The sequence below is a fragment of the Neomonachus schauinslandi genome, chromosome 11 (assembly GCF_002201575.2).
Source record: "Neomonachus schauinslandi chromosome 11, ASM220157v2, whole genome shotgun sequence".
In the NCBI taxonomy this organism is placed as follows: Eukaryota; Metazoa; Chordata; class Mammalia; order Carnivora; family Phocidae; genus Neomonachus; species Neomonachus schauinslandi.
Window position 1 is genome coordinate 76,638,137 of NC_058413.1, and position 9,307 is coordinate 76,647,443.

General features: G+C 34.6%; 1 pseudogene; it reads left to right on the plus strand.

Moving 5' to 3' along the window:
- Positions 1-879: 879 nt before the first annotated feature.
- On the plus strand, positions 880-7,751 carry LOC123326231 (annotated as a pseudogene).
- Positions 7,752-9,307: the final 1,556 nt, after the last annotated feature.

The window sequence follows — 9,307 nt, forward strand, 5'->3', positions numbered from 1 at the left end:
TAAAAACCAAAGCATACCTCACTCCATGTGGTTAACTATGGACTTATAGAAATAATAGATGGCCCCATCTTCCTTACCACTGAATTGACTAATACACTTGGGGTACCCTTATTTCCCAGAACAAGTCATCTTCCACTTGCAGTGATTCTTCAAAATTAGGATATTAAGACTAGATATCAGGCAAAGAAGTCTTCTTGATGGTTTTATCCCTTAGCCATATTTGTCTTGGGAGTCATGTCTATTGATATAAAATTACAAGTTAAGACTTTAGCCAAGCATGTAGCAGCCACTGTTAACCAAACCCAACATAAAGCCACCCACAAATTTGAAAAGTGGCCCTCCAAAACCTAATGGTCCTTGATATCCTGACTGCAAGTCAAAAAAGTTACTATGCTAATATCAAGACTAAACGTTATGTATATATCCCAGATGACTCTGCTAATGTATCCAAAGTTTTAGCAGACATGCACACCATACCTTAGTGGTAACCCTCTTTTACATTAGGCACAACATTATGCTGAGGTATAAAACCTATCTTTGTGCTGGATTTGTGGCTTACTGCCCATATCAAGCACTTCAGCCCTCCCCTGGTGGGTTTCTCCATTAAAAGGTACAGATGAGCATTATTTATATCAATAAATAGCTGATATGATATATCACCACAATACCAGCACATATAAGGATATTTCTATTACTAAAAAAAAATGTTTCTTGGTAGACTATGGTTAATGTCACGTGGGACCCTCCAGGGCTTAGAAGACCTTTCTCTTATCCTCAAACTATCAAAATTTTAGTTGAATATGCCAACCCACAAAAAGGCTCATGACAAATTTCTTATGTAGTCCTTCATCGATACACTCAGGAAGGATTACATCAAATATGGGATGTCTCCTCCCAGAAGCCTGTGAACATACCATTATTTTAGAGGCAACCAGTTGGTTTGCTACTGACTGGACCAGGCAACCAGGCATAAAATGTCTAGCACCTAATGGAACACAGTGGTTATATGAGTAAAAATTACGGCCATAGCTTACACCAGGCTGGATTAGAAGATGTACTATAGGTTATTCCTAGATGCATGGCTATAACACTAAGACTATCACAAGTCCAGCCTATCTTCCACATCTAAAACAATGATGGGCAAGATCTGTGTTCCATTGGTATGACTATCTGACATCTATTTTTTTTCCATCAGTAGGTTTAGAAGACGACATATGGCACATGGAAGACTTTGACAAATACACAATGAAGGCCTTAAATGACTCTCAAAGTAGCGTTACATTACTAAAAACTAAAGTCACTCAAATGTGTAAAGCAATTCCACAAAATAGAATGACATTAAGTGTCTTAATAGCAGCAAAAGGAGGAACACATGTCATTATTAAAGTAGACTGTTGTGTCTACATTCCAGATTATAACAAAAATATAACAGGATTATTTACTGATATAAATAACTAAATTGGTGCTCCTAAAGACCCAACATTGACACTTAATGATTGGTTACATTCCTGGTCAGGAGGTGGACTATGGTCCATGTTGAAAGGGCTTCTCATTGCTCTTATTTTTATTATAATAATAATAATCCTAATGTTTTGTCTATTTTGCTTTGTTCTCTTCTATTGCCAAGATACATGCAAGCAGTTCCTGATTCCTTTACCAAGCCAACAGATGTTCCTTACGACTAGAAACAAATTCACCCCAGTGTCCACTCTTGACTCTATAGTAATGACCTTCCATAGTAGTTACTTGTTTGTTTGTTTTTAAATATTTATTTATTTATTTATTATTTATTTATTTGAGAGAGAGCAAGCAAGCATGAGTAGGGGAGGGGCAGAGGGAGAGGATTTTCAAGCAGACTCCCCACTAAGTGTGGAGCCCGACATGGGGCTCATTATCATGATCCATGAGATCATGACCTGAGCCAAAACCAAGAATCAGACACTTAACTGACTGAGCCACCCAGGTGTCCCCCATAATAGTTATTTGTAGGGACAGATTTCAGTCCATAGGTAGGGACATCTCTAGGCCCTTTCTCAGCTTGAAGAAGTTACATGAGATGAGCTCTTCACACTTCAACAACTTTAAAGATTTATGGACCAAAAATTTAGTCAGGGAGGAAATGATGAGGGTGAGAAGCAGAAAAAATATTCACATTTAGCCCAAAACGCTGACCTATAGCCTGCATTGTTTCAATAAGGATCTAATAAGAGCTGGCTGCTATGTTCTTAAAAGGTCTCCTGACTGCCTGCAAATCTCCCAAATAGTTAATATTGAACTGAATGATAAGCACCAGTGAAATCTTGCAAAAGTAATTTTATGAGTAAAAATTCAAAGAAGACATTTATGATCTAAGTCCCTGCATGTTCTCTTCTCCTTAAGCACTAAGCATATAACCACTGGCTTCATACAGCAAAAGTACAGTTCTCTCTGTCCATGGGCCTTGTACCCAAACTATAATAAATGCACCTTTTTGCACTGAAAATGTCTCAAGAATTCTTTCTTGACCATCTGCTAGTGGCCCCACATTATATATGATCATTTCAATAGATGCAGAGGAAAGATTCCATAAAGTACATCAATCCATAATTTAAAAAAAAAAAATCCCTCAACAAAGTAGATTCAGAGAGAACATACCTCAACATCATAAAGGCCATATGTGGAAAAAAAACATAGCTGACATCATTCTTCATGGGGGAAAAAAAAAAAAAAACAGAGCTTTTCCCCTAAGGTCAGAAATCAGACAAGGATGTCTACCCTCATCACTTTTATTTATCATTATACTGGAAGTCCTACACACAGCAATCAGAAAAATCAAATCAGTAAAGAAGAAATACAGCTGTCATTACCTGCAGATGACATGATACTGTTTATAGAAAACCTGAAAGACTCCACCAAAAAAACTGCTAGAACTGATAAACAAATTCAGTAAAGTTGCAGGATAAAAAAATCAATTTACAGAAATCTGTTGCATTTCTACACCAATAATGAAGCAGTAGAAAGAGAAAATAGGAAACCAATCCCATTTACAATTGTAACCAAAATAAACCTAACAGAAGAGGTAAAAGACCTGTATTCTGAAAACTATAAAACATTGATGAAAGAAATTGAAGATGACACAAAGAAATAGAAAGACAGCCCATGCTCATGGATTGAAAAAAGAAATATAGTTAAAATATCTATACTACCCAAAGCAATCTAGACATTTAATATAATCCCTATAGAAATACCACCAGCATTTTTCACAAAGCTAGAACAAACAATCCTAAAATTTGTATGCAACCAGAAAAGACCCCAAATAGTCAAAGCAACCTTGAAAAGGAAAAGCAAAGCTGGAGGCATCACATTTCCAGACTTCAAGCTCTATTACAAAGCTGTGGTAATTAAAGCGGTATGGTACTAGCACAAAAGTAGACACATAGATCAATAGAACAGAATAGGAAACCCAGAAATAACCCCACAAATATATGGTGAATTAATCTTTGACAAAGCAGGAAAGAATTTTTAGTGGGAAAATGTCTCTTCAGCAGTGTTGGGAAAACTGGACAGCAATATGCAAAGAATTAAACTAGACCACTTTTCTCACCATACACAACAATAAACTCAAAATGGATTAAAGACCTAAATGTGAGGCCTGAAACCACAAAAAATCCTGGAAGAATACACAGGCCATAACCTCTTTGACATCAGCCATAGCAATTTCTTACTAGATAAGTTTCCTGAGGCAAGGGAAATAAAAGCAAAAATAAACTTTTGGATTACATCCAAAAGACAAAACAAAAACAAACAAACAAACAAAAAACTCTGCATAGTGAAGGACACACTCAACAAAACAAAAGGCAACATATGAAATGGGAGAAGATATTTGCAAATGACATTTCTGATAAAGGGTTAGTATTCAAAACATATAAGGAACCGATACAACTCAACACACCAAAAATGAATAATTCAATTAACAAAATGGGCAGAAGATGTGAACAGACATTTCTCCAAAGAAGATATCCAGATGGCCAACAGACGCATAAAGAGATGTTCATCATCACTTACCATCAGGGAAATGCAGATCAAAGCTACAATGAGCTATCACCTCACCCCTGTCAGAATGGCTAAAATAAACAATGCAAGAAACAACAGGCATTGGTGAGAAGAAAAAGAACACTTGTGCTCTACTAGTCAGAATGCAAACTGGTGTAGCCATTCTGAAAAACAGTTTGAGGTTCCTCAAAAAGTTAAAAATAGAACTACCCTATGATCCAGTGATTGTACTACTAAGTATTTACTCAAAGAATACAAAAACACTAAATCAAAGGACTACATGCACAGCTATGTTAATAGCAGCATTATTTACGATAGCCAAAATATGGAAGCAGCCCAATATCCATCAGTTGATGAATGGATAAAAAAGACATAACATATGCGTGTGTATGTGTATGTAATGAAATATTATGCAGCCATAAAAAATAATGAAATTTTGCCATTTGCAAGGACATGGATGGAGCTAGAGAGTATAATGCTAAGCAAAATAATCAGTCAGAGAAAGACAAGTACAGTATGATTTCATTCATATGTGGAATTTAAGAAACAAAACAAATGAGCAAAGGGGAATAAAAGAGAGAGAGAGAGACAAACCAAGAAACAGACTCTTAATTATAGAGAAAAAAACTGGTGGTTACCAGAGGGGAGAAGGGTGAGGTGATGGGTAAAATATGTGATGGGAATTAAGGAGGGCACTTGTGATAAGCACTGGATGCTGTTATGTAAGTGTTGAATCACTATATGTACCCTGAAACTCATATAACACCATATGTTAACTGACTGGAATTAAAATAAAACAAAATAATAGATGCAGTCTTATAACTATTAAAATTTTGAACATATAAACTTAAAACTTTTTGATGTAAAATTTCAAGCCCAGATGGATTCAGTGGCAAATACTTTAAAATCCATAAGGGAAAAATAGTATCAGTCTTTTACCAATATATCCAATCAAGAGAAAAAGGGAAAAAATTTTCAATTTATTTATTTTTTTAAAATTTTTTATTGTTATGTTAATCACCATACATTACATCATTAGTTTTTGATGTAGTGTTCCATGGTTCATTGTTTGCATATAACACCCAGTGCTCCATGCAGAATGTGCCCTCCTCAATACCCATCACCAGGCTAACCTATCCTCCCACCACCCTCCCCTCTAGAACCCTGTTTGTTTTTCAGAGTCCATCGTCTCTCATGGTTCATCCCCTCCTCCAATCCCCCCCCTTCATTCTTTCCCTCCTGCTATCTTTTTCTTTTTCTTTTTTTCTTAACATATATTGCATTATTTGTTTCAGAGATACAGATCTGTGATTCAACAGTCTTGCACACTTCACAGAGCTCACCATAGCACATACCCTCCCTGATGTCTATCACCCAGCCACCCCATCCCTCCCACCCTCCCCCCACTCCAGCAACCCTCCGTTTGTTTCCTGAGATTAAGAATTCCTCATATCAGTGAGGTCATATGATACATGTCTTTCTCTGTTTGACTTATTTCACTCAGCATAACACCCTCCAGTTCCATCCACGTCATTGCAAATGGCAAGATCTCGTTCCTTTTGATGGCTGCATAGTATTCCATTGTATATATATATCACTTCTTTATCCATTCATCTGTCGATGGACATCTTGGCTCTTTCCACAGTTTGGCTATTGTGGACATTGCTGCTATAAACATCGGGGTGCACGTACCCTTTCAGATCCCTACATTTGTATCTTTGGGGTAAATACCCAGTAGTATAATTGCTGGGTCGGACAGTAGCTCTATTTTCAACTTTTCGAGGAATCTCCATACTGTTTTCCAGAGTGGCTGCAGCAGCTTGCATTGCCACCAACAGTGTAGGAGGGTTCCCCTTTCTCTGCAGCCCCACCAACATCTGTCATTTCCTGACTTGTTCATTTTAGCCATTCTGACTGGTGTGAGGTGGTATCTCATGGAGGTTTTGATTTGGATTTTCCTGATGACGAGCAATGTTGAGCACTTTTTCATGTGTCTGTTGGCCCTTTGGATGTCTTCTTTGGAAAAATGTCTGTTCATGTCTTCTGCCCATTTCTTGATTGGATTATTTGTTCTTTGGGTGTTGAGTTTGATAAGTTCTTTATAGATTTTGGATACTAGCCCTTTATCTGATATGTCATTTGCACATATCTTCTCCCATTCTGTTGGTTGTCTTTTGGTTTTGTTGACTGTTTCTTTTGCTGTGCAAAAGCTTTTTATCTTGATGAATTTATTTTATGTAGCTAGAAAAACCCTAGTACCAAAGCACAAGAAAGACATTTTAAGAATGAAAATTACAGGCAAACACCATGCAAAAAAATATGTCAGTATCTTAAACAAAATATTAGTAAAAAGATTAGAAACAATTTTTTAAGTGAATACTGATTTCCAAGTGAGATCCACCCCAATAATACAACAAATGTTAAACATTAAAGCAATACTAACTAAAATGGTAATGTTTATCCCAGGAATGCAAGAATGCTTCATAATTTTTAAAAGATCAGTCAATATAAAGCAACACATTAACATAGTTAAGGTGAAAAATTATATCATAATATTAGATGCAGAAAACAAATCTGACACATTTCTTTTTTTTTTTTTTAAGATTTTATTTATTTATTTCAGAGACAGACAGTGCAAGAGAGGGAACACAAACAGGGGGAGTGGGAGAGGGAGAAGCAGGCTTCCCGCGGTACAGGGAGCCCAATGTGGGGCTCGTTCCCAGGACCCTGGGATCATGACCTGAGCCGAAGGCAGATGCTTAATGACTGAGCCACTCAGGTGCCCCAAATCTGACACATTTCAAGACCACTATATTATGAAAACTTTCAGCAACATAGGAATAGAGGGAACTCAATCTGACAAATATTATATACAAAAATCCTACAGTAATATTCAATGATGTAGTAATTCAATACTTTCCCCTGAGGTCTGAGGTCTGGAATAAGACAAAAATATTTACTACCATTATGCTTATTTGAACTTCAATGAAATTCCTAGCTAGTGTTTAAGAAATAAAAAAAAAGATTATATATTAGAAAGGAAGAAGTATAGCTATTTGTAAGTGATATGATTGTATACAACACACATACAAAAGAATCTACAAGTAGTGAATAGAATTAATTGATTTTAAAAATTTGATGAGTAAAGTATCAATATACAAAATTTAATTTTATGCTTATATACTATCAAAAAGCTATTGGAAAATGAATTTTAGAATCAAAATATAGGGATGCCTGGGTGGCTCAGTATTAAATGTCCAACTCTTGATTTTTGGTTTAGGTCATGATCTCAGGGTTGTGAGATCAAGCCCCTCATTGGACTCCCTTCTGGACATGGAGCCTGCTTAAGATTCTTTCTCTCCCTCTCTGAAAAAAAAATATATATATATATAAATAAAATAAAATGTATACAGTAACATCAAATTTAATAACTATTCACTCTCTGCATATGTACATATAAATATACATATCATATATATGACAAGAAACAAATTTCCTTGTATTTGAAGAACTCTTATCAATCAATAATAAAATGTCCATAACCCAACTTAAAAAATGAGCAATAGGCATGAAGTGACACTTCACAAAAGGAGATATGTGAATAACCACTAAGAACAATATAAGATGTCATGAGACTTCATTTCCGTTTTGATGCATGTGTACATGCATACTTTTTACAGCTTGTTAAACCCAACTGTAAGCAAAAATGTAGAACTTGAACTCTCCTACATTACTGGTAGAATTATAAAATGAAACAACCACTTTGGAATTCATCAGAATCTTCTAATATTAATGTCTGGATAAATGTATACACATGTCAACTGTAAAACAATATTACTAAGATATATTTTGTTATGTAAATTGAGATTCATAATAATAGCACCAAAGGTAGTAGCATAATTGAACTAAAGTGTCTGAGGTCCATGGTATTGTCTACAAGAGATATAAGTACTTTTTAATATATTCTAATAAATCAAGAATGCATGTTGTATTCTCTATGTATATCCAACAAGCTAAATGAGAGTGAACTAAATAATAAAAACAAATCATTAATAGAAAAAAGCAGGAAAAGAAAGAACACTAAAAAACAAATAGTAAAATAGTAGATTAAGGCATGAATAAATCAGTAATCCCACTAAAGTAAGAGGACAAAATGATCCAAACAAATTACAAAGACTATCTGATTCGATAATAAAACAAAAGCTGACCATATACTGATTTTTAAGAAACAAACTTTAAATATATAAAGCAAAGATTATTTGAAAGTGAAATGATAGAAACTCTGCAAGCATTAATGAAAAGGAGACTAGCAGTCAGGTAAAGCAGTTTTTCAGCCAAGAAGCAGTACTACGTAAAAGAAGGGATATTTAATAGCAATAATAGGATCAATCCATAAAAAAGATACCAAAATCCTAAATGTTTGTTCATACAAAATAACATCAAATTATATAATGAAAACATTTACAGATAGGAAGAAGAAATAAACTTAAAACCCCAGTAAGAAAATTTAATATACTTCTCATTAGCTGATAAGATATAGACAAAAATAAGAAGTTCTAAACAACTCAAGTAATAAACTTGGCTGAATTTACCTAAATAGAACTCTATACTTAGCAACTGCTGAGAATATTATCATTTCAAGTACACATGGGATATTTAAGAAATTGTCATTTTCAGGTCATAAAACAGTTTGGATTACAAATCCAAATTTGAAAAGTTAAAACAATTATAGAATATTGTAGAAGAGACTATTTTTATGACCTTGTAAACGAAGTGTTTTGAAGTGGGACAAACCCACAAAAATTATCAGGGGGAAAAATAACAATTTACTACTAAAATTAAGAATTTACATCTCAATGCTGATCTATGAGTCAAAGGAACTTGTAAAATAATATACACCATGTAATTGAATATATTGTTTTAACGACAGGTGAGATTTGACTATTAAATCACCAAGTTATGCCTGAACTATATAAATCCTTTTCCTCCAGTGACAAAAAAAAAAAAAAAAATAGAATGAAGAAAGAATTGTTTGCCACAAATCATATGCTATCATTGCCTCATATAGACACAGTAAAATACATTTCCTTTGTTTTTTTAATGATCTATTGCATATATTAGAAAGATAGTAACATTTTGACCAAGACCATAAACTACAAAATTTAGCTCTACAAAGTGAGACTGTCATGCTGATCAATAAAAAAATGATGAATAAGTATTTTATTTCTTCCTGTATGTCAGAATATGAGCTTGCATGGTACAAGCAGTCAGACCA